Source organism: Chelonia mydas, chromosome 15, assembly GCF_015237465.2.
Source record: "Chelonia mydas isolate rCheMyd1 chromosome 15, rCheMyd1.pri.v2, whole genome shotgun sequence".
NCBI classification, from domain to species: domain Eukaryota; kingdom Metazoa; phylum Chordata; order Testudines; family Cheloniidae; genus Chelonia; species Chelonia mydas.
The window spans coordinates 25165504-25192484 of record NC_057856.1 but is presented as its reverse complement, the minus strand read 5'-3'; the positions used below and the strand labels follow the sequence as shown (position 1 = coordinate 25192484).

The window sequence follows — 26981 nt, the reverse complement described above, 5'->3', positions numbered from 1 at the left end:
CTGGTCACAAGTCCCTCAGGGACTGAACAACAGAATCTGGCACAGGGACAGTGGTAGAGCACAGTAGGAAAATTACCCAGCGCCTGCATCCAACTGCTCCTACTTCTGGCCAATGCCATTTAGACCTTTGTTTTCATGAGTGCCGCATTCACCATCATTTTAAAGCCAATTTTATTCCCTTACGTACTTACCCTGCCGAGCCATAGATATTCCTCACTCCTTGCAGCTTCCTAGCGACCCGCACTGTGCAGCTTCATTTTGCTGCGTGTAAAGGTAGCATTTCCTTGCTCTCTAAGTAACTGATGACCAATTTTGTGTCTGTTTTACAGAGAAACACTCAGGCCTCTTGATACATTAATCTCTTCAGGTGAGTGAAAGGCATGGGGCTAAGCCCACAGGGCAAAGCTAACCCTGAAAATGGGATGACACTGCATTTGCCTTCCTTTGCTTGTCACTAGTTTACAGAGCCACATTCTCCTCCATTACACAGCTCAGAGGTGAGCAAAGGAGCAAGAACTAGGACATAAAGCCCCTTAAACCCATGGGAAGTGAGAGCAGAGCCTGTTCCTGCCCTTCCTCCAAGCAAGTGGAAGCCCTTCAATGCCTCCACCACACAGAGGAGGCTCAGAGGAGGCTCTTCCCAGGGCCCTGTGGATAGGAGTGAAAATTTGTGCTGCTAAGAGCATTAACCCTGCTGTTAAGCTGCTAACCGTAGTATTTACTCCCAGAGAGACCCATCCATGGTTCCTACTGCACGGCTGCAGTAGGGAGGGATACTCCAATGGCAGCATGGCTCCCCCAGGAGAGAAGCTGGGTCCCAAAGAGGCTCAAGCCTTCTGCAAGGTTAGGAACAGTTACCATACCAGTATCTGGGCCCCACAGACTTTCTGGGGAGTATCAGGAGGAGATGCTCCAAGGTGAATGCTGCTCATATTCCTGGGCTCTCTGTCCCTCTCCCATGGGTTTTATGCCAGTAGAATACTAAGGGTACCATGTGGCCCTTTGTCTTCAGTGACTTCTGCTTGAGGCACCCAAGTGCTAGTTCAAGGCCAGATTATGCTTTCACTCACAACTGTGAACATTCAGAATAACTACAATGCCTTGAGGGTGTGAATCCAGAATCACTGAAAGCAACTTGGTGCTCTCACAACTATACTTGTCCACCCTGTGCCTGCTTCCAGTTGCTCTTGAATTGAAGGTCAGCAGCCCCGAATTTTAGTATACAACAGCAGAATGCAAGATTGCAGCACCCTAGACATCATTCCAAAGGGAAACATTTGACTAGAGATAAAGGTTAAACCATTGTTGGTACAAATTTTAATGGGGATTGGGGGAATGCGGTAAGGGAAGTGGGAAAATACAACAGATTCAAGCAGAACAGTCATGAATAGTCAAAAGGGTATGCTGAGGCCACACCTACTTTCAAGTAAATTAGCTGCAGAACGCCTGTACATTTGCTAGTTCCATAGGCAGTTTTAGAAATATGAGTCAGGACAGTAAAACTAACATGAAGGACATTTAATGAAAATCACCAAATATTTGAAACAAACATTAAAGGAACACACCACAAGGTTAAATCACAATGTAATTGCAAAGTACTATGTCATTACAAAAGAAAAAAAACATCGCTTGATACCTTTAATTATCCTAACAGAAAAAGAATTCCAACTTCTCACATTTGTGCTGTTTGTTTTGGGGTGGGGGTGGGGGGGAATTGCAATTTCTGTCTGCTTGGAAAATGAACATAAGCTTGTCAATTTCTACTTGCTTTCTGGATTACTTGCACTAACACAATATTACAGTATTCAGGTTCCAAACACTGCCTGGTTTAAATTAAAAACAAAATACTTATATTCACTGATTTTTTAAAAGAAGAAGAAAAATGAATATATTTGTATGAGGGGTTTTGGGGTTTTTTTTGTTTGTTTGTTTTTTAAATATATTAGGTCTAAATTTGGGGAGTAACCTATTTGGTAGTCCCTAAGGTGCCACAAGTACTCCTTTTCTTTTTGTGAATACAGACTAACACGGCTGTTACTCTGAAACCTATTTGGTAGCATCCCTTTAGTGAACCCACTTTACAAACCTAAGAGAGCTCTGGGTGTTGACTGAACAGAAACAAAAGCACAGGTACACTCAGCAAAAGTTTTCTTCAAAAGGAGAACAATTATAACCAGAAAATACACACAAGTTAACTCAGCACAGGACAACCTACTCCTGTGACGCTAAGCACGGAGTCTGACCTTCCCAAAGGCTACCCAAGCAGCCACTCTTTGAAATTCCATTGCATAGCCCTTCCGCTGAGGAACCTGAGCTGAGGCTAACCACTTGTTCCCCAGAGATGGTTGCTATTCCCCACAGTAGTGTATGAATAATTTTTTTTTTAATAGAAAGAGAACTGAAATTCAATGGAACTGTCAGAACATACCTTACGTATGAAATCTCTCTGGATACTTCTGAATGCAGCAGGGAGTTAACGCAGCATTGCTGACGTAGGATGTCACTGTTGGTCCACATATGTCAACATCCTAGAGAAAATAAAAAACATGTACTTAACGACCATGCCGCTGGGAAATTAACAGCAAGAGTGAAGTTATGCCATGCTAATAGCTCCTGTACTAACAACATGAAGCTATAACCTTTTATAATTGTACATCATAGTTCTCTGCAGACATCCCTCCAGTATGTTAGAAATTCAATACATGATAGTAGGCGGTAACAAGCACCTTAGGGATTTCAGCTCATTCGAAGCCATGAGTCATCGTAATCTCTAACTCATGGAAATTTAAAATAAGAAAAAAAAATTATTGCACTGACCACTACCATGTGCTCTCTTTGCATAAGATAATCATAATCCCCCATGCAAGGTTACTACTTCACGCAGGGTGCTGAATGATGTAAGATATATAGCGTGGATGTTGCTGAAGAAAAAATTCATATAGCAGCAGTCTACTAAACAGCTCCCCTGAGATGAGGCAGGACCCGTTGCTTTAGGAGTGGGAAGAGAGCTGGAATTGTCTTTATAGAAGCTATTCGCTTCCACAGGCAGGGGAGGAGTAAGGAAAAATAGCACCTCCCAGTACTACTACAGAGAGATGGTTCTTTCCCCCTAGTATTGCAAGAGGAGCAGCACAGTGAAAGGGGAGAGGGCTGAGCTACCAGGGGAAGTGAGAGTTTTCAGTGCCTCAAGTCAGGTAGATGTCGGCTCCCCTCCTGTACTGGGGCAGAGATGGGGAATTTATATCTGAGAGACCACCCCTTCCACCTCCCTGCGCCAGCCTGTGGTTACTGGTATCCTGGCCCCGCAGGCTGCCTTTGCCAGGAGAGCTGAGAGAGATCTACTAGGAACGTAAAAGAACAATTATATCCTAAGTAGCTCATGGAGTTTAATAATGGCAAGTGGCCTATTACCTTTTTAAAGAGATTCCTTTGGGTGGACTCTCAGCATTGCTTTTAACTACTGTAGATCATTTTTAATGCATTCTTTTAAAGTGCCTGATCAGTACATCAGGTCACACACACACACACAACCCTCCCCAGTCCCGCCAATCCTCACTCCACTTGCCTCTTGCCCCTTTCCCACATTAGAGTAAAGCTCCTCTATGTCTCTTCAAAGCCCTACAAAACTTTGGCCTCATCCACACCTCTGCTCCTGACTCCTTCCTTAATCCCTTTCTCCCAGAGGCAGCCAGCACAGACCCTGACAAAGGCTCCCAGCAGTGGGCAGTCCAGAGAGGGGAGGGAAGACAGCAATGACACCAGGCATCTGCATGCATCTGCCTTTGCCACCTGCATGCATCTGCCTTTGCCACCTGCATGCATCTGCCTTTGCCACAAGGCCAACAGCCAGCCAACACCATCTCAGAGGTGGGTGTGGCAGTGAGGTGGCATAGCCAGGCATGCCCAGGGAGTGGTGATGCACCAATTCAATGCATCCACACGGCAGCCCCCATTAACTGGCCTCCTGTTAAAGCTGCCTTACCTCAGCAGAACCTCCAGGGGGCAGTGGAAACATCATCCCTTTGAGCTTGGGAGGTGTCCAACTGCCCTTTCTGACACTGGGAGCTGTAACTTGTGCCAGCGCAGGTGATCCTGGCCCCTATCCTGGACTCTACGCCCCTGCGTTACATAGCAGGAGAAAAACACTTCATGGCAGCACAAGCGTTTCCCCAACACACACACTCACAGCAGAGATACATGGGTGCCCTCAACCCCCCCCCCCCACACACACACACACACACCCCCCCAAAAAAACCTCCTGTAGATCAAACATAAAGTACAACCTATCCTGGCAGGTGCTACCTTGGAACACACGCCTACCAGAACAGACTACACACATGCACGGCAACTCTGGGACTGGAACATGGATTATGAGCCAGAAGGCAGGACATACCGAGCCAGGCGTGGAATCACTACACTGTGCACTATTTAGCTGACCCTGCCATGGTTAATAGGATTGATTTATACCTTACCAAAATAGATTTTAATTGCAGTTTACTCTTGTACCTTCATACAAAGCTATTTAACGTGCTTGCGCGGGTCACAGTCACGCTGGAGAAAGAGCAAGCATGAGCAATGTTTCAGGTCCATTAGTCTCAGAGTCGTCACAGACAGCAAACAGCCACACAGCTTAAAATATATTTAGTCCTCAAATGCTTATTAACTTCATCTGCCGATTCACAGCTCAGCCAATCACATGGAGCCCAAACACCACTTCTGCTTTCCCAGCACAGATAAAAACGCTACAACAGTTCGACAGAAAGTTATTTAACCTATATACAAACCTTTGGTATTGTGATTATTATTAATGGATGCAATTTGACTTAGAAATTGAGCTGCAACTCTGGCGACATGGCATAGTGATCAGACAACAGGAACAACAGTCAGGCAGTCCCAAATGCTAACCCTGGTGCCAACAAAGAAACATCTATTGATAGATTTCAGCTTCAGGCCTGCAAGAATCTGATACCAGACAAAAGTCGACAGGAATTACCTCCTACCCTCATTCAGGAGGCTTGATTTAAATTAAAGTGATTTAAATAAGCAAGCAGGAAACCTTGATTTAAATCATTTTAATTTTGTTTTGCGTTTGTATATGGTCCAAAAGAAAAGTTTGTCCTGCTAGGCTATCATGACCATTCAAATATGTTGATTTGCAATGCAAATATAGCCTTTACACTAAATGTTGGTACTTCTTTTTGCTAATCAAGTTTACACTGTATCTACACACATTTTATTTAAGGAATTATGTAGCTTAACATACATTTGTTCAGATTCTTAATTTTTACATTTTTTATCATGTTAAAAAATGTCAGGTTTCAGAGTAACAGCCGTATTAGTCTGTATTCGCAAAAAGAAAAGGAGTACTTGTGGCACCTTAGAGATTAACCAATTTATTTGAGCATAAGCTTTCGTGAGCTACAGCTCACTTCATCGGATGCATACTGTGGAAAGTGTAGAAGATCTTATTATATACACACAAAGCATGAAAAAATACCTCCTCCCACCCCACTCTCCTGCTGGTAATAGCTTATCTAAAGTGATCACTCTCTTTACAATGTGTATGATAATCAAGTTGGGCCATTTCCAGCACAAATCCAGGTTTTCTCACCCCGCGCCCCCCCCCCCCCCACACACAAACTCACTCTCCTGCTGGTAATAGCTTATCCAAAGTGACCACTCTCCTTACATTGTGTATGATAATCAAGGTGGGCCATTTCCAGCACAAATCCAGGGTTTAACAAGAACATCGGGGGGGGGGGGGGTAGGAAAAAACAAGGGGAAATAGGCTACCTGAGAAAACCTGGATTTGTGCTGGAAATGGCCCAACTTGATTATCATACACAATGTAAGGAGAGTGGTCACTTTGGATAAGCTATTACCAGCAGGAGAGTGAGTTTGTGGGGGGGGGGGGGGTGAGAAAACCTGGATTTGTGCTGGAAATGGCCCAACTTGATTATCATACACATTGTAAAGAGAGTGATCACTTTAGATAAGCTATTACCAGCAGGAGAGTGGGGTGGGAGGAGGTATTTTTTCATGCTTTGTGTGTATATAATAAGATCTTCTACACTTTCCACAGTATGCATCCGATGAAATGAGCTGTAGCTCACGAAAGCTTATGCTCAAATAAATTGGTTAGTCTCTAAGGTGCCACAAGTACTCCTTTTCTTTTTGTTAAAAAATGTGTCATTCACCATTTTCTATTTACATGACTAGATGGTAACTTTTTTTACTCATGATTTCTTTCTCACTTGCATTAGGATGAAAATTTGAATTCAATTAAAAATGCACAAAAGCAGCATTTTAAACTAGTTTTTATGAGTTAACTAAAACTACCTTAAATGTGCTAGTTACATAAAAAACTTTTATCAAATTATGCCTTGCATTTTAAACTAACCGATTTATTAAATAAAGGAAATATCATCTGCAGTTAGTGAATTGACTAACTTGTTTCTGGTCACCATGAGCCAGATTTTCAAAAGTGTTTAAGTGCCTGAAGGTGCACTAGGTGCTCCTAGTGGAATTTTCAAAAAGTGTCTAAACAGATAAGGTGCCTAACTCCCATGGGAATCACTTTTTGAAAATCCTATTAGGTGCCTCTCTGCCTAAATACCATTGAAAACCTGTTGCCATGTCCTTCACATTTTTAGAATTAGTAGACCTCATTCTCTCCCACCTGTTTTTTTATTCATAGATTGGATGAGGAAAATGAGCATTCCTGCTTTTTCAACTCCCTATCAGCTTCTCAAGTTTGAATTAACTAGTCTACATAAAGAAAATATTCTCTCTGCACCTGCTAACTAAAATTAAACCAAAAGAAATTAAGGCAAAAGCTTTTCTGCACAAAAGAAACAAAGTACTTACATTGGAAAAATTTAAATACCAGCATTCCCTCCATTGTAAAGACTGAAAATAACAGAGATACTTACTTCATACAGGTTTCAGAGTAGCAGCCGTGTTAGTCTGTATTCGCAAAAAGAAAAGGAGTACTTGTGGCACCTTAGAGACTAACAAATTTATTTGAGCATAAACTTTCGTAAGCTTTTCATGAATGAATCCGATGAAGTGAGCTGTAGCTCATGAAAGCTTATGCTCAAATAAATTGGTTAGTCTCTAAAGTGCCACAAGTACTCCTTTTCTTTTTACTTAATACAGTACAGGACATTGTGACATAGTTTGAATTGTCCTCAAAAGTTAAAGATCCCCACACCTCTTTAATCTATATATAATTTAAAAAAGGAGCACCCTTTAATTCATTACAATTTGCAGAAGGGTGCTGCAATTTTTTGAAAAATTTAAACAATTAGTAGATTATATTAAGTTTAGGCCTTTACATAGCTTGTGATAATTTCAAATTTAATTTTAAACATGTTTATTTTTTAAAAGATAAATGTATTTAATTTAAAAAACCCAAGTTCAATAAGAAAATGACTGTTATTTTAAATGAAAAAAAAAAGCATCAACTTTTATCCACTGCATCTTCATTATAAAGACATACCATGATAGTGTCTTCTTAAACACATGGATCTAAATTCATTCTTGCTGCAACCATGAAGGCTTTAGTGGAGTTGCACCAGGGAGACATTTGGGTCAAGGTAGCTCACACCAGAAAAAACACAGAAATGCTAATACATGATAGCATATTTACTGACCACCAATTAGGAGTCTGATCCAGAGAGGTACTGAGCAATCCCAACTCTCTCAGACTTCCATGGGAGTTGGGATTGCTCAGCACCTCTTAAGATTCTCTCTCTCTCTCTCGCGCACACACACACACACACACACACAATTAGGTTCAAAAGCATCATGATACCATGCAGAAGATGATCAAAGCAGCTGTAGCTATTAGTAGATAGATTCAGATGTAAATACATTTTGCAGTTAGGATGAGGTGCCACCCAGCAGGTGGTGAGTTGCTCATTTTTAGCACAAATGTTGAAAACGCTGCACTACACTAATAGAACTGGCATTTATCTTTCCATGGAAAGAAACTAATTATAACATTCTTTTGGCTGGCTTCTGAAGGCCTGTCTACTTAACTGATGTGTTGTGCTGCAGTTCTCAGTTGTTCCCCCTAAGAGATATCGTAAGTGTCACACACAAGTACCTTTTTATTGGGGAATGGGTGGAGTTCCCACCGTGAACAGAACAAATACAACAGGGTATACCAGTGGCTCTGAACCTTTCCAGACTACTGTACCCCTTTCAGGAGCCTGATTTGTCTTGCGTACCCCCAAGTTTCACCTCACTTTAATACTCCTTCCTTACAAAATCAGACATAAAAATACAAAAAAGCGTCACAGCACACTGCTACTGGAAAATTGCTGACTTTCTCATTTTTACCATATAATTATACAATAAATCGATTGGAATATAAATATTGCACTTAATTTCAGTGTATAGTATATAGAGCAGTATAAACAAGTCAGTCTGTATGAAATTTTAATTTGTACTGACTTTACTAGTGCATTTTATGTAGCCTGTTGAAAAACTAGGCAAATATCTAGATGAGCTGATGTACCTCCGGAAGACCTCTACATACCCCTGGTTGACAGCCACTGGGGTATACCATGGACGAAATATTTATTTGGATTATGGTAGCGCCTACAGTCCCAAGCCAAAATCAGGGCCAAATGTAGTACAGACATACAACAAGAGACACAGTCCCTGCCCCAAGGAGCTTACAATTTAAATAGAGAAGACAAAGGGTGGGAGGGGAAACAGAAGCACAAAGAGGGGAAGTGACTCACCATGGTCAGGCAACAGATGACTGGCAGAGCTTGGAACATAACCAAAGACTCCCAATTTCCATTCTAGTGCCCTATGTACAACACAACACTGCATACCAAGTTTGGTCCCCACCTGACATTTGGCTTTATCATTAGTTTAAACAAATATAACAATACACCATAAGCCTCAGCCTTGTCCCTATGCTTGGCCATTCCTACGGTTTCCCTGCAGAAGCCTCTGTGCCCTAGTTCCCTGTGCCTAGAAGGGTACTTTCACCTTCTTTTAACCAGAGTTAACAAACCACACCTGCCACAATCAGTCAGTAGCTTTATGCAGGACTCTAGCATGTGATAACAGGGAGGGTCAACAGAAGAACACTGCTACCGAGAAAGGAGTGGGGAAGAGAGGAAAAAAGATCCTTGTTCCGTTTCTGCATCCCCATAAGAGTGGGCACAGTGCAATTTTCCAAGGGTAAATGAAATAGTTCCAAACAGCGCAGTTGTTATAGCCCAGTCTAATGATTTTGTACAATCTATAATAATATGTTACATCCTCATAGAGGTCAGCTGCTGCCCAATACTGTACATGCACAATTTGCAAGCAACATTCTCTGGCTGGGCATTCACAGTAGTTGCCTACCCTGAAATGAAAGGGTTTTTCCCTGTCTTATCAGACCTTTAATCGGTCTTAACAGGCCATATCTGGCTATAACTAGTTAAGCTGCTGCCAGCACTTTGGCTTTTTGTTTAAAAAAGGAATAAATAAATCCAAAACCAAAAAGCACCTTGTATTCAGATAAAAGAGACAGCAGAACACGCCGGGGAACATGTGCAGTTAATAACAAGAAAGCTAAATCTTGCAATAAATGCAGAAATAATAGAAGGTGCACAGAAAGGGATGTTCCCAGCTCTTCCCTCCCCTCACTTGCATCTGGATCCTTTACTGTGCTGCTGCAGTTACACACTTTAAGTAACAGAGAGATGCTTCTGGTTTCACCCAAAAAGGGCCTGAGTCAAGAGAAAATATACACAGGCTTCAGGAAAATGCTAGGTCTGAGAGGCTGAAGGTACTGGTTGGGCTGCAGGCTGATCCATCCAATGGAAAGGATGTGATGCTGCACAAGGCATAAAGGGAAAGGGGGATGGGGTGGAGAATGACAAAGCAGCTCGGGGAAGGGAAGAGGAGTTCACTGAGCCGCACACCTCACTTCACTGCAAAGCAACCCCATATGCTGGACCTCTGCACCCAACTACAGCTATGGAGACCAAGAGAGTTACTCCACACCTGGGGATGGAGTAACACCCTGTATGTGGCCCTCAGAGAGGGAATACAAGTGGGCCCCCCAAGGCTCATGTGGTAAATTTGTTTACACAATTAGGAGGATGAAGCGCTCTCTCTCCTTGGTGGAGTAAGATTATTCAGACTCACCCCACTCCCACCCAGGCAGGGATCCTCAGCCTACCATCCTCACAGGGAGTTTCCCCATCACTTTGTTTGGGAAAGCAAGCAGCTGTGTGAGGGTGAGGAGAGCTCTCTCCTTGGCTGAGCACCAAGGCAGAGATGTCATCCAGGAACAGCTCTTTGGACTGTGCAGTGCCTACAATGACATTCAGCATTCACATGGCATTTTCATTCTCAAAGCTCCTTGCAAACAGTAACCAGCCCAGTACCCTAGCAAGGTAGGCAAATGGTTATCCCATTTTACTTATGGGAAAATGGAGGCCAAAAGGTTAGCGATGGGCCCAAGGTCAGTGATGGAGTCTGCATCAGAGCAAGGATCAGAACCCAGCAGTTCCTGTCTTCCGGCCCTGTACTCAAAGCACTGTTCCAGGCCTGTCATAAAATTAATGGCAGAGAGCCAAACTTGTGCTAGGCTGCACGGAGACAGACTAAAGATGCCATATCTATATCCCATTGACTTCAGCAATACTCAGCACCTCAAAGGAGGAGGCCCCACATACATCCTGACTTAACTCCCCTGGTCCTTGTGTTCTCATTACAGCAGGGAGAACTTGTATTTAATATTATGAGAGCCTGCTGTAAGCTGCAGCCAGTCTGTTCAGAACCCCACCTTCCAAAATGGACGATGGCCTTTGGGCCCCTCTGTTGCCATGCCCCTACTAGAACAATAGTAACTGCTCCACACAGGCCTAGTGAGGCAGCCAGTTACAGTCTCAGACTCTGGGGAGGATCTGCCATAGCTCCTAAATTAACATTAGACAGACAGTTACCACAAAAGGGTGGAAAAAATCCTCCCAAGTGGAAGCATCCTCAATGGGGGTCACAGACACTGAGATTCTGAAGGGCCAAGCAATTGAAGAAGCTGCTTTCTGCTAGATGAGGGCTCCGCATTTGTTCTCACTGAGGGAACCTCATGTTTTATATATGAAAATGTTACTGCCCTTAGCACACATTTCTAAAAGATTTGCTCTGGCTGGTACATGCAGCTTCCTTTTAGGAAGGCTTTTTTACTTTTAAAATTTATTTTAATCTGCTGATTTTTAACTACTTTCTGATCACTCTCTCTAGCTGGGTATGTTTAAAGCAAAGAACTCCTCAACAGCTCCAGTCTCTGCCCCTTTCCAAATACACGTGGCAATTAAAGCAGAAGTGGTAACTACTGCACAACATTTCAGTTGAAATGAGAAGTCTCAAAAAAAGAAAAACCCACAACAACATCTGATCAGGACCTGACAGAGAGGAAATAAAGACTGTCTGGGTTTAAATAATATGCTTAAAGAGAGAATACAGAGGGCTTTTCCATCATGTTCTACAAATGAACTCTCTGTATAGATGAAACCCACAATCCATAATAATATTCAGGCTTTCACCTTTATTCTCTGTTTTATCAGAGCTCATCTGCTGATCACCCATGAGCTCCATGGAATAGCCTTAACATTTCAGTGTCAACACAGAAGTGCTCTGGTAATGATTGAAAATATTTACATATTACCTCATTGATTGGTTCTTTTGACCATCTGGCTAGTCTGCATTTTAAAAGGGTTTTAAAAATACAGTATATATTATTTTTTAAGTGGATTCTTGCACACTGTTTAGGTCAAGGTAGAGCATCACACATGAATCCATACCTGCTGCAATTCTTAATCCTAAATATTAAAGATTGAAAATTTACAAATTTCATCCCGATTTTAGCTGAAATAATAATTTACTTATTTTCTTAACTGAAAATGAGTGCTCAACACCTACCAGAATGAACAAATATGCCAGTTCAGCAACGATGTCTCATTTTTAACGAGGCAAATGGTGTCATCTTTTGGACAACCAATGAGTCAAATGAAAACACGTCTTTTAGGTTTGGCATAATTTGCTAGCTTTCATTATTTTACAGATTAAGAAATATTTTATAGAAAGGTTTTCTTCAAGATGCAATAGCATGTAGTAGCTTAAGAACATTGGGCCCCAATGCTGTCATTTGTATTACAATAGCATCTAGAGGCCCCAACTGAAAGGTAAGTCCCTTTGTGCTAGGCACTGTACAAATACATAACGAGAGACAGTCCATACCCAAAAGAGCTCACAATCTAAACAAACAAGACAGACAAAGGAAGCATTACCCCCATTTTACAGCTGGGGGACGGGAGTACAGAGAAATCAAAAATTAAAACCTAAAAATAAAGCAAACGCTACTGCCCTGAGCTACAGTAACTTTGCTATGATTAAGTTAAGTCGGCTTTCCAGTGTACTTTACAGTGCTTTGGATTTCCCTTCCCTCGTTGCTCCTATCTTTCCTTAGACCCCCATAAACTCAGAGATGTTGAGCTTATGCTTTTCATGCAGGATTAGTAGTGAGCTCAGCTACACTTCTCCCCTCTCCTAGATATAGTAGTAGCATATGGCCACAATTTAGGAGCCAGTCCCGCTGGCCTTCAGTGGTAGAGACCCCAAGTGACTAAAGTACGAACAGACTTAGGAAGCTGGCTTTAAATTGGATTTATCCCTGAAAGCAAACAGCTTTGGTAGGATTTACATCAGAGTTTTAATCATATAAAAAAGCTAAATGTTTTGCTGCTGAAATCTTTGCTAGAAGAGCTTTAAATATTTACTCCAGCTATAGCTAGTCAGATTAACATATGTTGGCAGAAGGAATGTATTGCCAATTCAGCAACTGATTCTGGAAAAAAGGCATCTCACCCATTCCTCCCCCCACCCCAAGTTAGTGGTTTAACTTCACGCTGATATTCAGTTACGTAATCTACTGTACAACTCTGATCTTCAGTAGTCTATGAAAAATAAGTAAGTGCAATGTTAACATCTGCCTTACAGATACTACAGTAAAGGGTGTTAAATAAGAACCTGACTAGAGTACACTGAGGGGGAAAAAAAATGAACGGACCTAGTTCATGCCCGTCTACAAATAAAATTTTTAAGAGTTTAACTCATTTATATTAGGTTTCATGGAGCGTTTCATAATAATATAGCCAAATTATGCACAAAAGTTTAACAATTACAAGTTTACTGCAAGATCTCTTTTAAGTACTTAGTGGGAATATTAAAATGCAGTTCTCCTCTGAGAAGCAGCTGTAAAACAGACATCAGGGATTCCAAGTTTATCCTCTTGGTGACTTCAGTTTAAAACAGAAGATGCATATTCTAACTGCTGGTGCTGCAAACTCAACTTGAGGTCTAAAAGTCAAGGTCTGCCTCAGATCATCAGCAGTAAAAAACTGCTAACGCAACTTAGATGAAAACGTTATTGATGATGCGCAAGATAAAAGATATTCCTGCCTGCTCTTTAAGCTCCGCACTGCTAGCAGGGAGTCAAAACAGGGTTTTGTCACTAAAGCTATCAGGTATGGCTCAAAGACACGCAGATTGCAGACATTGTGAGTAGGTACTAGTAGAACTGTGCTCATTTTATTACAGCCATGTTTCGTACTATAAAAAACACTGACACAGGTCATTTTCATACTATTCCCGCAGGGTGTGTGTTACGAAAGGTGGCCCCATTTTGAAAATCAAAAACCAAATTTGAAACTCTCCACAGCTTTTCTCTGAAGAAGAGCCTGCAACACAGAACAAGTCCAGTGCTTATATGGGGCACATTCTGCTCTCAGTTACATTTCTGCAGCCCTACCAAAATCAACAGGGGTGTATGGTTATAACGGAAGGAGGGACTTGGCCTCACCAAGGCTTGGGGGGAAGGGGGGGAATTCCATTACTGCCAGTGAGGTAAGTATGCTCAAATAAATTTGTTGGTCTCTAAGGTGCCACAAGTACTCCTTTTCTTTTAACAATTGGCAGTATCATCCCCTAATGCAGAGAAACCAGAAGAAGGAAGCTGATTCCACAGGAAATTCTTACTGTTCACTGGGGAGAGACAGGGTTCCCCCTCCATAAACTTACAGGCATCCTGACATCCATGCTGGACACAGGCTAGTTGCAGTGCTTCTATCCAGTGCTTCTACTCAGTTCCACATAGGGTGACCAGACAGCAAGTGTGAAAAATCAGGATGGGGGTGGAGGGTAACAGGCGCCTATATAAGACAAAGCCCCAAATATCAGGACTGTCCCTATAAAATCGGGACATCTGGTCACCCTAGTTCCACAGTACTTCCCATGGACTCCCCACTGGCAGCTGCTGTAAATTCCCCTCCAGGGCATATCACATCATGCAGCATAAGAGGATGCTGATGATGTCAACGTTATCTTATGCAAGAGAATCTCCATGGGGGTGGGGGAAGAGACAAATGCCCTCACAATCCATAGAGCCCGAGCCCTTTGACAGGCCTACAGAAGAGCCTTCCATAGGGTCAAGAGAAAGGAGAAGCATGTAACAGAACTGGTGCATCTCTGTGGTGAAGTCCACTGTGTATGGCAATTAACTCAGAATGGGAAGCAATGTACGAGAGTAAAACATTTTAAGCAGTTTTCCTCACAGATTTGCAAAAATAATCAGCACTGTTAAAGATCAGCCCCTAATTCAATGTGGCTTTTTCCCCTCCGAGCAGTGATGATGTATTTCCAGTGCTCTGGTTCAAATAATATCATTATATGAATCTCTGGCCAAGTACCCTGTCAAATAGAGCTAGCAAAGTATGCAGAGAGTCAAAAACTCATCTGTTACGCTAAACAAACAAACAAACAAACTGATAAAATACACATGAGGCTAGAACAGAGGCTTGCTACATAGGAGCTGCTGCCAAAAGGTTAATGCTTCAATTAGGCTTGCCCTAATATGCATTTCTACCCGGCAGTTATTGTGTGTTAAATAAATTCTGTCATTGAAAAGCCTATTTAGGGGAGTTTACACAAGAGATGGTGAGCTTTAAGAGTCATTCTGGGTTCACAAAACAGATAGGACACATTGTAGCCATGCTAAACGTATATTTGGGAACCATTCTTCAAAGTGTTACTTTATAGTGGACACAATTAAAAACAAAACAAGTGTTTAACTTCTTCGATAGTTAAATTAGCTGCAGTATTTCATAGTCTAAGTAGGGGAAAAACAGCAGTAAATTCAAATACTGTCTTCAAACCTTTGTAAATGTGGTATCTAACACACACACAACCCCTCAAAAAACCCACATACCATGGTGCCTACTGTGCTTCTGTTCATATCATTTATTTAGGTGGGACTACACAATGCACAGGATAGGGGCCCAAATGAGTGATCTGTCAGAACTGCTCAACAGAAAAATAGTCTCAGCTTGGTTACATGGGAATATTCATGAGAGTTAGTGTGGACCAAAAGGTAGGGCACTGGCTTAGGAGATAGGAGACCTGGGTTCTTTCCCTGGCTCTTTGGCTGCCTCACTGTGTGACTTGGACAAATGACTTTACACTTCAGTGCTTCAGTGTAAAGATCTGTAAAATGGAGATGATGATACTTCAACCTCCTCTGCAAAGAGCTTTGAGATAGTCAGACAAAGGGCGTTATAGAAGAGGTAAGGGTTATCTAGAGAGAGATAAGCCCTCTGTTTTTCCCACAGCATTTTAAATTCATGTTTTCAGAGGTATACACAGTTATTTAGACATTAAACTATCTCTGCCCTTGTTTCTCACACTTTAATTCACTTTATTTGCTACTAGAGAGGGGGCCAGCAACAAAGTTTGGGTATGTTCAGGCTAGAAAACTACGAGCCTGATGCCAGGTTGAGAGGCCTACAGAGGGAAGTGTTTCCAGCTACAGAGTCTGGCCAGGAAATATTGAAAAGAAATTAGGATCCATGTTTCCATCATGCAGGGGGAAAAACTGACTCAGTGAAAGGGAAAATTTAACAGCTTGGAAACGCCTACAATTGGTTTTCAACCTGAGATACTGCAAGAAGATGTAAATATTTGGATTTAAATTTCATCTGACATGATAAACAAAAAACCATGTTCTATTTCCTTTAAAGAAAAGTGGCAGGGTGAAGAACAACAACACTGAAGTAAGTAAACCACCCACATAGAGAAAAATCATTCTATATTGTTCCTTTTCCCTAAAAGGAGACCTCTTAGATTACCTAAAACTATTGAGCTTAAAAAAAAAATCACAACAAATTCACACCCCATTTTGTGCCTTTCTGTGACAGAAGGCAAAAAAGAAAAATTGTAATCTATTAATACGAAACTCCTCATGACTTTGTTGGAACCAGGAGTGGACCCTGAGCATAAACTCACATACAAGGGCACAATTGTATTCTTTACCTCTTCAGAGATGGTAACAGCCCTGCCAGCTTTCCCAAGAAGTCATAATTCATAGACTTCAATTCAAAATGAGCAGACAGAAGAGTGACTCACTGAGCCCTAAACAGGTTTCAGAGTAGCAGCCGTGTTAGTCTGTATTCGCAAAAAGAAAAGGAGTACTTGTGGCACCTTAGAGACTAACCTAAACCAGATTCCTGATGACTAACCAATTCAGGACACACTGTGTAAGCTGAAGAGTAGTGACCCACAGCTGTACTATAAAACCTGCAATCCTCCCATATACTTTTAAAGCACTTAAATAGAATTAAATCCTTATGATACTTCCAACATCTTGCAAGGACCTGACTCTTCCTATACATCCTGGGATAACAAAGCCTATCTAGTGGCTCTCGACAGTGAAGTGCTCGGGTATGTCAAGGTCCTCCATATGCTTGTGCTGTTACACATGCCCACTTTCTAAGCAGGGCATTACACAATTAGAAGAGAATGCCTTTTGAGGACACGGTTGTATGGGTTAAATCAGATAATTTGCTTGAACTAGTAGCTAAGGATTAGTTATGTAAGCACCAGCAATCCAAACAAATTATAGTCAGCTTTTCTATCCATCAAATTAGTTGCACTCACCATGACAAATTAAAAACTTTAAACCATTAACTCACTATTGTCTTTTATAACCTCTCCAGACGGTACAAGAATGCTGAAGTGGGCTTTAGCCCAGGAAAGCTTATGCTCAAATAAATCTGTTAGTCTCTAAAGTGCCAAAAGTACTCCTTGTTCTTTCTGCTGATACAGACTAACACGGCTACCACTCTGATTGCTACAACACACCATTTAGGACATTAGCCAATTCTCTGCCCTTTTCCCCTGGTCACCTAGGCTTATAAACTGGCTATAAAAATTCACTCCAAGCAGGAATCTGATGTACATGGTCTCAGCTAGGGAGCTAAGCTGCTAAGTCACTCTGGTGGGGGAAGAATTAGTGGTGAATCACCATTGCTTATCTTATTCAAGGTCTCTCTCCAAGCTGCCTAAGTGCTGTTCCTTCCCTGTGCACATAAGGGTTATAAAGTCTTCTGTTAGTTTCATGGCCCTTGCTGAGCACAGCTGTCTAAACACCATGCAAGACCAAATGGAATCTGTGTAACTCTTCCAAAACTATCCAGGATACCCAACTCCTTACATTTTTCTCATTGGTGGGCATTTCACTGTTCACCAGGTTGAGGATTCCTGATCTTATAGTCTTGTCAGACACATCTGAGCAAAACATTTTGGCTGCTGCATCAAAGCTGGAATAAAGTCTAGAAGCAGTTCATTTGGAACCCCTGAGCTGCAACTGAGTTGGGAAGAGATGCAAAAACTGAAGTCCTAATGACACATGGTCATTAAAAGATCCTACTGCTCTTTTATAAGAGTCCGGGTAACCCTGGCCTGCTGCTCATATTCCAGCTCAGACAATTACATTCTACCCATAGTCTTATTGGCTAAAATATTCTTTGTCAATTCCCGTCCTCAACTGTTTTGTTGCTGTACACTCTCAGGTGGCAATTGCAACTTAATGGCAGGGGAAGTAATACTCATGCATCCTGTTCTGAAGATAAGAGTATTGTGCAGTGGTTAGTCAACATTCAACAAATCCCTCAGGATCCTTAGATGAAAAGGCACTGTATACCAGCAATGCCAGCTCTTACTGTAACACAGCATCCCTCCCTGCTCTCCTTTATGAAGATCTACAGATACCAGGATTCAGTAGCGCATTAGCCACTGGGCCAACAGGGCCCGTGCCCAGGCGACTCGGCCAACTGGGGGACCCCAGAAAAATGGGTGTCCCTGTGCCCCGACCCACTCCGCCCACCAGGCGCTCCAGCCGGTAAGCTGGGTCAGGGGGCTTGACCTGCTCCGCCCAGCACTCCTGCCGGGGAGTGGGTCAGAGCGCATGGATTTCCTCAGGTATTCCCAAGTATTCTCCAGGGGTTGTTTTAGTTCTAAGCTTATTGGATTCTTCCTACTTTTCATTGATGGAGCTTGCACACACATTTTCAAGCTCAGTTACCTTTTTCTCTGTGGCACATCCTCCACTATTTATCCTCTGACAAGGAAAATCCTTCCATACTCCTCTCTGGGCAAAATCTGTCATTGTGCAGAGGGTGATCACAAGGGCTCCAAACCATTTAACCCTGTAGACCTTTGTACCCCACAGAATGGAAAGGAGATTTCACTTCTGACACCTGTAGATCTTAGGTGACGCACCAGAAGCCAGGATCATTTATGATAAGACCTGGTGTATTTTCACACTGTTTCCCAGTTCCCGCAGTGCAACTCACTGAAGAGGCACTATTCAGATAGTTACACGTATTAACCTCATTGCCCATGTTACTGATACTTTATAAGTAGAATTTTCAGGAGCTCTTTGCACTGACTTAACACCCCTATTGGGTAAAACTCCCATTAACTTTAAAGGGAGCCGAGCAAGGCTGATGCGAAGTATTTTTGAAAATCCCACCTTACGTTATTAAAATTTTAATAATTTTCCAAAAATTTATTGTTCACTATTTATGTTGTTTGTTTACAATTGGCACCACGCTTAACTTAGACACTGAAACTGGACTAGCTAGATACACTTTAGATTTATAGAAAGTTTCAATTTCAGATTCTCCTGCCCTAGTGTAATGTTGTTGTATTTGGATTCTCAACATTGCCTGGGAAAAGTTATAACCAAATGCATGTTTAATTTTATTCTCTCCACCCCAACCCTCCTCAGTTTCACAACTACATTTCTATTCATATTGGGATTTGCAAAACACTTGTTTGTTTACAAAACCCGAAATCTGGGCCTGAAAAACACTCTCACTAATTTTTTGTTTTTTTTAAATAGAGACACTGATTGCTCTCCTTCTCTATACAAATCAACTTCAAAATTAATTAGAAGAGGAAAAATTCAGAAATTAGAGAAAATGGTTAATTTAGGACTATTCAAATAAGAAAAATGCATTTTTGATAGAAAACTTAAAAGGGAAAGGTTAAAAGGAAAAATGACAGGTTAAGAAATATTTCCCAGTGGATTGTACTGGTCCTAGAACACATTATTGCATTCTCACAAATTCACAGTAATGAGTCATGCTAGATTCAAAAAAAATAAATAGCAGCTACCGCTCTACACTAGAAAGAGCACCATTTCACTCTGCAGCTCTTGAATCAGGCCCTCACATAACAGTTTGTTAAAAAATATAGTGTGGCTAATTAGCTATAATATTATGTGGATATCACAATAAATAGGACAGATTTTTTTTTTTTACTGAAGTCTGTAAATTCCAACAAAAAAAACTGTTTGGGGCCAGTTGAATGAGCCTTTTAAAAAATGAGCTTACCTGGAAGATGTGATGCTACATTAGAGAAAAACTCTCAGAGGCAATACAGATTTCAAATTAAAAAGGCAAATCAATAAAATAATTAAACCCCAAAACATCCCACTTTCACTTGCAACTTTTTAGCATTTCTCAACAGGCTAAAACACAGTCTTTCTAAATTGGTTGTTAACTAAATTAGCAGTCGCATAAAACTCCCACATACCAGATGGCAACCCACAATAAACGTCTGGGCTGTTCGATGCACAACACTGAAGACATTCAAATATGCTGTCCGAGGCAAATCCAAAATAACAGAGATATTGTATCAGAAACTATTGTTTTGGTGAAAGATGCCAATTAAATAAACTACAATCCAAAAATCACTCTCTGAGGTCTTCATTCTGCTCCCACTAACCAAGGTGTAAATCAGGATTAACTCTACTGAAGTCATTAGAGTTACTCTAGTGAAAAGTTACTGTAACTAAGAGGAGATTTAGGATCAGAGTACATTAAGAATGAACAATCCACCTCTACTCAGCAAAACAGTTAAAGCACGTGCTTAAGTTCCAGTGGTTTCAGTGAGACTTAAGCACATAAATAAATGTTTTGCTGAATTGGAGCCCAACAGCTGATCCAAAGCCTACTGAAGTCAACAAAAAGGCTCTCCATTAACCTCAGCTGGCTTTGGATGAGGTCCTAAAGTAGGCAACATTTTCTCATACACGCACCTAGACATAATTTACCCCCTTTTCATGTTCCAAGTTACTTAAAAAATATTTTTAAAGATACGAGATAGTTGTTTATTTATACAATTCTTGTTTCTTGAACACAGATGCAAAAAAGTTATATTAAAAAGATGAACAGCTGCTACCATACGCTGTTTAAATGGCCACCAAAACCATCTAAGGGGCCATAAAGGGAATAATAAGGGAATTAAAAAGAATTTTTATTCATGCAGATGGCCTAGCATACGTACATTCATTAAGCTGATATCAACCATGCTTTAATTAAAAGTTAGTTATGGAAACTTAAATATGATTAATGCAAATTAACATCCTATCAGGAGTCTGCTCTATCAAAGGTAAGACGTAACAAGCCACATTTTTAACCCCTAAGCCTCACATGTCTCTCCCTCTCTCTTTGAGATGCTATCATGATCAGAATACATCAACAGTATTGTAAAGAAGCATTGCAACACAGAACCACAAGAGAGAACTGGTCTGTGGCCATTCTTCTGTCATGCTTAGCTATTCTTCACTTTGTATTTCATGCTGAGGCTTTTCAGCCATCCAGCAACCCATGAACTGGTCAAACATTAAAATAACCAGCCGTACAAAGGTCAATTGAACATATCAGGCATGAGGTCTGTGAAAGGACAGAATGGTGCATGCCCAAAAGCGGCAGCCTACTATTCGAGAGTGGAAAAATCACTTAGAAGCTAGTGTTGTGTTTTGTAACACAATCAATCTTCTTCTATTACTCGGGCGCACAAAACAGACATGGCAGAAATATTCCAGAGGATCAAGGATTGGGAGCAGAAAGGGGGGTTATCAAGCAATAAAGGGAGAGGGAATTTTATGAGTCTACATTATTCAAATATGAAATCAAGACAGTGCATACTAATTACTAAACCCCTGTGCTTACAAAGACTGCACAGTCCCACTGACTTTAATGGGACTACTCACATACTTGGACTTGAGCACATGCATCAATTTACATTTTATTGCACTGTACTGCAAAACCAAGACACTTGGAACGGACTCTACAGAGTCGGAATCAGTGAACAGGATTTTTTTTAAATGCAACTATTACCTATTTATAAAGTTTACATTAAAAAGTCATGAATAAGCCAAAGTAGAATGAAATAAAATCAGCCCATCTTCAGGAAGCAGCATGGGCCTCTGGAGAGGGCACTGAACTGGGAGAACAGAGACTTGGGTTCTATTCCCAGTCCTGCCATGGATGTGTGGCACAATCTTGAGCAAGTCAACTGTCCTCTATTTCCCTAACTATGGATAGTAATGCCTTAGCCTCCTTTGTGAGCTATGGATAAACAGCACTCTATAAAGCATCATTATTGATGCTGCCAGATCGTACCAGTGCAGTGCCATGGGGAGGATATACACACACAGCTCCAGAATACAATCCATAAGCTCTCCAGGCTGTGAGGGAATACTGCAAATTCAGTCCTCATAATCCTTGCAGGTGGATGGAGGAGCACCAGCAGGTTTCTTTAGAGCCCCTTTACAAAGAGTAGCATGGAGGTGCTTTCCCCCTCCCTCCACGCAGGTGCTCCAACACCCAAATAACCAGAGAATCAGATCCCTGAAAGGGGAAAAAGCCCCTTCCACCTCTCTTCCCAGAGGGGGAAGCCAAGTCAGATTGCAGAGGGAATGGCTTGGGACAAAGCTGCTTAAATTGCAGCAAGAGGAGGTTTAGGTTAGACATTAGGAAAAACTTCCTGTCAGGGTAATTAAGCACTGGAAAAATTACCTATGGATTTTGAATTATGAATTATGAATTCTTTTGTCATTGGAGATTTTTAAGGTTAGACAAACACTTGTCAGGAATGTCTAGATAATAATTAATCTTTCCTCAGTGCAGGGGACTGGACAAGACCGACTGAGGTCCCTTCCAGTCCTACAATTCTATTATTCTTATCTGGTGACTCTTTTCTAGATTACGTCAGCAGTTCTCAAACTGTGGGTCAGGACGAGAGGGTTGCAACCCCATTTTAATGAGGTCGCTGGGGCTGGCATTAGATTTACTGGGGCCCGGAGACGGGGTTGAAGTCCGAGCCCCATCACCTGGGGACAAAGACAAAGCCCGAGCTCCACCACCCAGGGCCAAAGCAAAAGGGCTTCAGCCAAGGGTGGTGGGGCTCTGGTTACAGGCCCCATAACTGGTGCTGAAGCCCTTGGACTTTGGCCTCCCCACCAGGGGCAGCGGGGCTCAGGAAGGCTCAGGCTTTGGTTCCCCCTCCTGGGGTCATGGGTTTTTGTTGTCAGGAGGCGGTGACGGTGCAAAGAAGTTTGAGAACCCCTGGATTATGTGAACCCAGCCGGTGGTCACAGCTCCATTTCAATTTGAAAAGTGCCCTTGTCCTGAGAGTCTGCCCACTAGCTGGGGACCTTCAACAGAGAGGTTAGAATTGAAATGGCATTTAGACAGATCTGCCCTTCTATCCCTCGAAGCGATCCAGCCAGGTCAGAGTTGACAAGTGCCACAGGGCAGCTTGAGGGAAGCCTGTGCTGTACCTGCTCTGGGGATGAGCAGAGTGAAATCTCCAGGGATGTCAAATCTGACACCTTTGGTAAGGCTAAATTCATTTACAAAAAAAACCAAACCAAAAACCTAACCTTCAAGTTACGAGTTTAAGATTATGGTCAAAGGTAAATAAATCACATGCTTATAATCAATTTTAGCATTAAAATTATATGACCCTTAAAGTCTAGCAGGGTGGTATCCCTGAAGCCCAGCAATATTTCATACACATCAAGTACATGAACTACCTAAAAAGTTCCATTTGCTGGTTTGAAACAAGAGACAGGTACATCTGCTACCTCATATTTTCAAACACAAACATCTCCTCAGACATTATATTCAAATTACAGCCTAAAATTAAGAGGAAAGCCACTCTGCACAAGTAGCTAGCAAACAAGAAAACTAAACATTTTAGGATATTTATGGGTTATTTTAACTAGATCATGAACCGTTCATCTTTTCTGTAAAACAGTATTGTTATTGCGGCAGCTCTTATTTTTATTATATTACAAAAAAATCGGTCTTTCCTACTCTGCCACCTCATTTACATAGGAAACTTTTTGCTAGCAAAACACCCTGTTTGCCACGGTGGGGGTTAAAACACAGAAGAGTCCTAGCAATAGTTAGCTGGAAAGAGCAAGTGACTGGTATTACCTTACAGCCTGCTCTTACGGTGCATTACCAGCCCTGTGTTGCTAACTATAGCACCAGAAGAAATCCATATTAGAAAAAAGCTGTCAGTGCAAATAACAAAACAATGCTGTCTCTAGGATAGAAGTGTCCATGCGTCAAGAACATTTAAAAGAAACACACACACACACACACCCATCTCTCTGAAAGGTTTCTTTGTAGTAATCACGAGCACGAGACCGGTCCTGTGGGCACAGAAGTGACCATTAATGCCCGAGTCTGTGCAGCAGCTTGATGAGGTTGTTTCTTAGCAACACAGGGGGTAGGTAGCTTTCCCATCCGCGATTCGGCCAAGCGAATCCAACAGAACTGACCAGCTTGAGAAAGGGGGCGGCGCCGGCGGCGGCGGCTGGGGGGGGGGGAGTTAAAATGAATCCTCCCCCCCCCAAGAAACAGCTGGAGGAAGGTGAAAGTCGCTCCCTCAGGGAGCCACCCTCACGCCCCTGTAACTGAGCGGAAGGGGGGGACCCTCATCCCTCCCCGCGCCCGGGGCGGTGGGGTTTGGCGCCCAGAGGAGACAGACGTTAATTCCCCGGGGAGCGATGCCCAGCAGCCGGGGCCCCGTCCAGCCACCTGCTGCCCGCCTGCGCTATCCCGCCGCTGGCCAGGCGGGGGGCTGAGCCCACAGCCCCTGGAGACCCGCCCGGCTCCCAGCCCAGAGCCTGCGCCGCACGCCCCTCCAGCCGGCCAGCCGGCCCAGCCCCCCGCGGCCAGGCCGGGGCGCCCCTCAGAACAGCCGCGTCGCCACAGGCCGGCCGCCCCCTCCGGCTCCAGCGGCCTAGGCCGGCCCCGGCGCCTCTCCCCCGCCAGTCCCCGCGCTGCGGGAGGCGGCTTCTCCCCCCCGCCCCACGCACCGGCTGCGGCTCCTCCGCCGGTCGCTGCCCCAGCGCTCGCTCGGCGGCGGCGGCTGTTCTCCGCGGCTACCAGGAGCGGGCTGCCGACCTGCCCGCTCCCCTCTGGCATAATCCCCGGCGAGGGCGGGCAGGGCAGCGGGGCTCCCCGGAGCCGCTGGCGCGGCAATCCCTGGGCGGCTGCCTGGCAGGGCTCTTGCCGCGGGGAGGGGCGCCCCGGCTCCCCCTCGGCAGCGACACGGACCCGGCTGGCAGCCGCCTCTCCCGGCGCGAGCCTTGCCCACTGCTGCAGAGCGCGGCCACTTCCTTCCCCGGCTCGCAGGCATTCCCTCACTCTGGGCGCCGGGAGCACGAGAGGAAAGCCAGGCGGGGTGCGCCCCCCTCCGGCCGCGGCGGGGTACAACAGCGCGGCTGCTCCGGCTGGGCAGGGGCCACCTGGGAGCTGCACCGCCGGGCTCTGGGCGGCCGAGGCTGGAAGGGGCTTGGGTGAGGCTGGCGAGAAAACCCCAGCACCGGCTCACGGGTGCTTTACAGAGGTGGGGCGAGAGGTAGTGAAATCTCTCCCTTCCTAACTAGCTGGGCCCTGGGACTAAACTCAAGAACTTTCCAGGCTCCGCCAGGGGATGTAGGCAGGTGCAATGGTCTAGGGTTAGCCTAAGAAATAATACTACACTACCATTGCACTCTTCAGGGCTAGATCTCCACCTGCTTTACAAAAGGAGGACAGTCAGCATCTTTATCCCATTTCTCAGGTGCAAAACGGAGGTAACAAGAAGTCAACTGACTTCCCCAAGGGGACACAGTGAGTTATTAGGTTTCAGAGTGATAGCCCTGTTAGTGTGTATCAGCAAAAAGAACGAGGAGTACTTCTGGAATGGATCTCGCCTCTCCTAACTCTCAGATCCATAAATGGAAGTTTGTCTTGCACAGTGTACACACAATAGCCCTGTTTCTCATGGCACATCTGTACAGGGAGCACCTCACACTAGTAATGCACACTAGTGTATTCGGGGACTTTCCCATAGTGCTATTGCTATGGTCATTGCTGGGATTAATGGCTTTAGGGCCATGGCCAAATGCAAGGCAGAGTGCATTGAGGGCTGGATGTAGGGGAAGCAGCTGCAGGGCTTGGGACTTCCCATCCACAATGAAAAGAAATCAGGTCAACTGGACTCAAGTGAAAGATCTCTGCTCATGCATTGCAACCCCCACCTAGCACAACAAATATTTGTAAAACTCTTCAGATGACTGCTGACTGTGGGTGCAAAGCACCAGTCAACATCACAAGCTCAAAGTATGAAGATAGGGCTTCGCTAAGCCATGTTATCTCTGCCTCAAAATGTTCACTCACTTCCTAGGCCAGGAAGGATCCCCCATTGACCCTTTTTAATTTGTTGCATTACCCCTTGATAAATATAATGCAACATGTTAATTACTTGGGTCTGCATCTAGACTTGTGCGTGGCTTTTCTAGAATTTCCAAATCAATGTTTTCAGACTGGTTTGATGATGCTTGCCTACATCATCTGCACATTAATTTCCATCCCATGATAATGGGACTTAAAATTAACTTGAAATAATTACAAGTAATTGATAAGCTCCATCCTATAAGCTTTCCTTTACTGATTTTTCTTTCACATTACCTTTTCATCATACGCCAGGGTTGGAACTTAATGGCCAGAATTAGGAAGCCTAACATTTTCATTTCATTTGACCTCCCACCAGACCCGCCCTCCTTTAAATTCTCAGCACCCCAGCCCTGTTACAATTTCAACACAGTGATTGATTCTGAGATATATAGCAAGACTAGAGCAGCACTGACTACTCTTACATCTTTGCTCACTAACAAGATTTGATAAAAGCAAGAAAAATACAGTTATCTATGCTGGTGTGAAGCCTGAGAAGTAACCAGATTCCTTACACATTTTAAAAATAATGACATCATTCGTTATTGTAATTGGTTATTTAAAATGTCCTGTAATTACTTCTCATATCACACAACTATACACTGTCAACAACCAATTTGCAGAGCTATGAGACATACAATGAATTACAAATAAAGTCATTAGCCTTTTCCACATAATTGCACTATCAACACACTGAACTTTCTTCTTTATTGCAGCATGTTCACGATCTTTGTCCCCACCTTCAAAGCCTTTTATATATCTCACCACTGCTCTCTTATCCTCCAACTTTCATTCCCTACTAACATTCCTATCCTCTCTCCTTACTGCTCCTTTAATCTTTTCCACTAAATTCCCAAAACTTGTCTCCTACGCAAATGTAGTATCTACCAATTCTTGTCCACTGCCCTTCATCTCCTCCTTAAAACCCATTCCTCCAAAGAGCTCATCTGCTGCTTATATGCTTGAACTGTTGTGTTTTGTTTCTCGGTTAGATTATAAACACTTTAAAGCAGGGGCCCTGCCTCTTTATTTGCTTTGCAAAGT

The 26981-nt window shown here is 43.1% G+C and overlaps 1 protein-coding gene across 23 annotated transcripts in view; it reads right to left on the bottom strand.

Moving 5' to 3' along the window:
- The window catches only part of PITPNM2 (phosphatidylinositol transfer protein membrane associated 2), a 214146-nt gene extending 189244 nt beyond the window's left edge, over nucleotides 1-24902 (bottom strand). For 9 of the 23 annotated variants that reach the window (XM_037878643.2, XM_037878649.2, XM_043529182.1 and 6 more), the window contains exons 1-2: nucleotides 24536-24902; nucleotides 2429-2528 (exon numbers count right to left, since the gene is read on the bottom strand). The gene's annotated coding sequence lies outside the window, so the exon portion shown is untranslated. Of the gene's footprint in view, nucleotides 1-2428; nucleotides 2529-23816; nucleotides 24129-24535 lie in introns of those variants that run through there. The other 14 variants (XM_043529188.1, XM_043529194.1, XM_043529189.1 and 11 more) reach the window with 6 other exon arrangements.
- Nucleotides 24903-26981: the final 2079 nt, after the last annotated feature.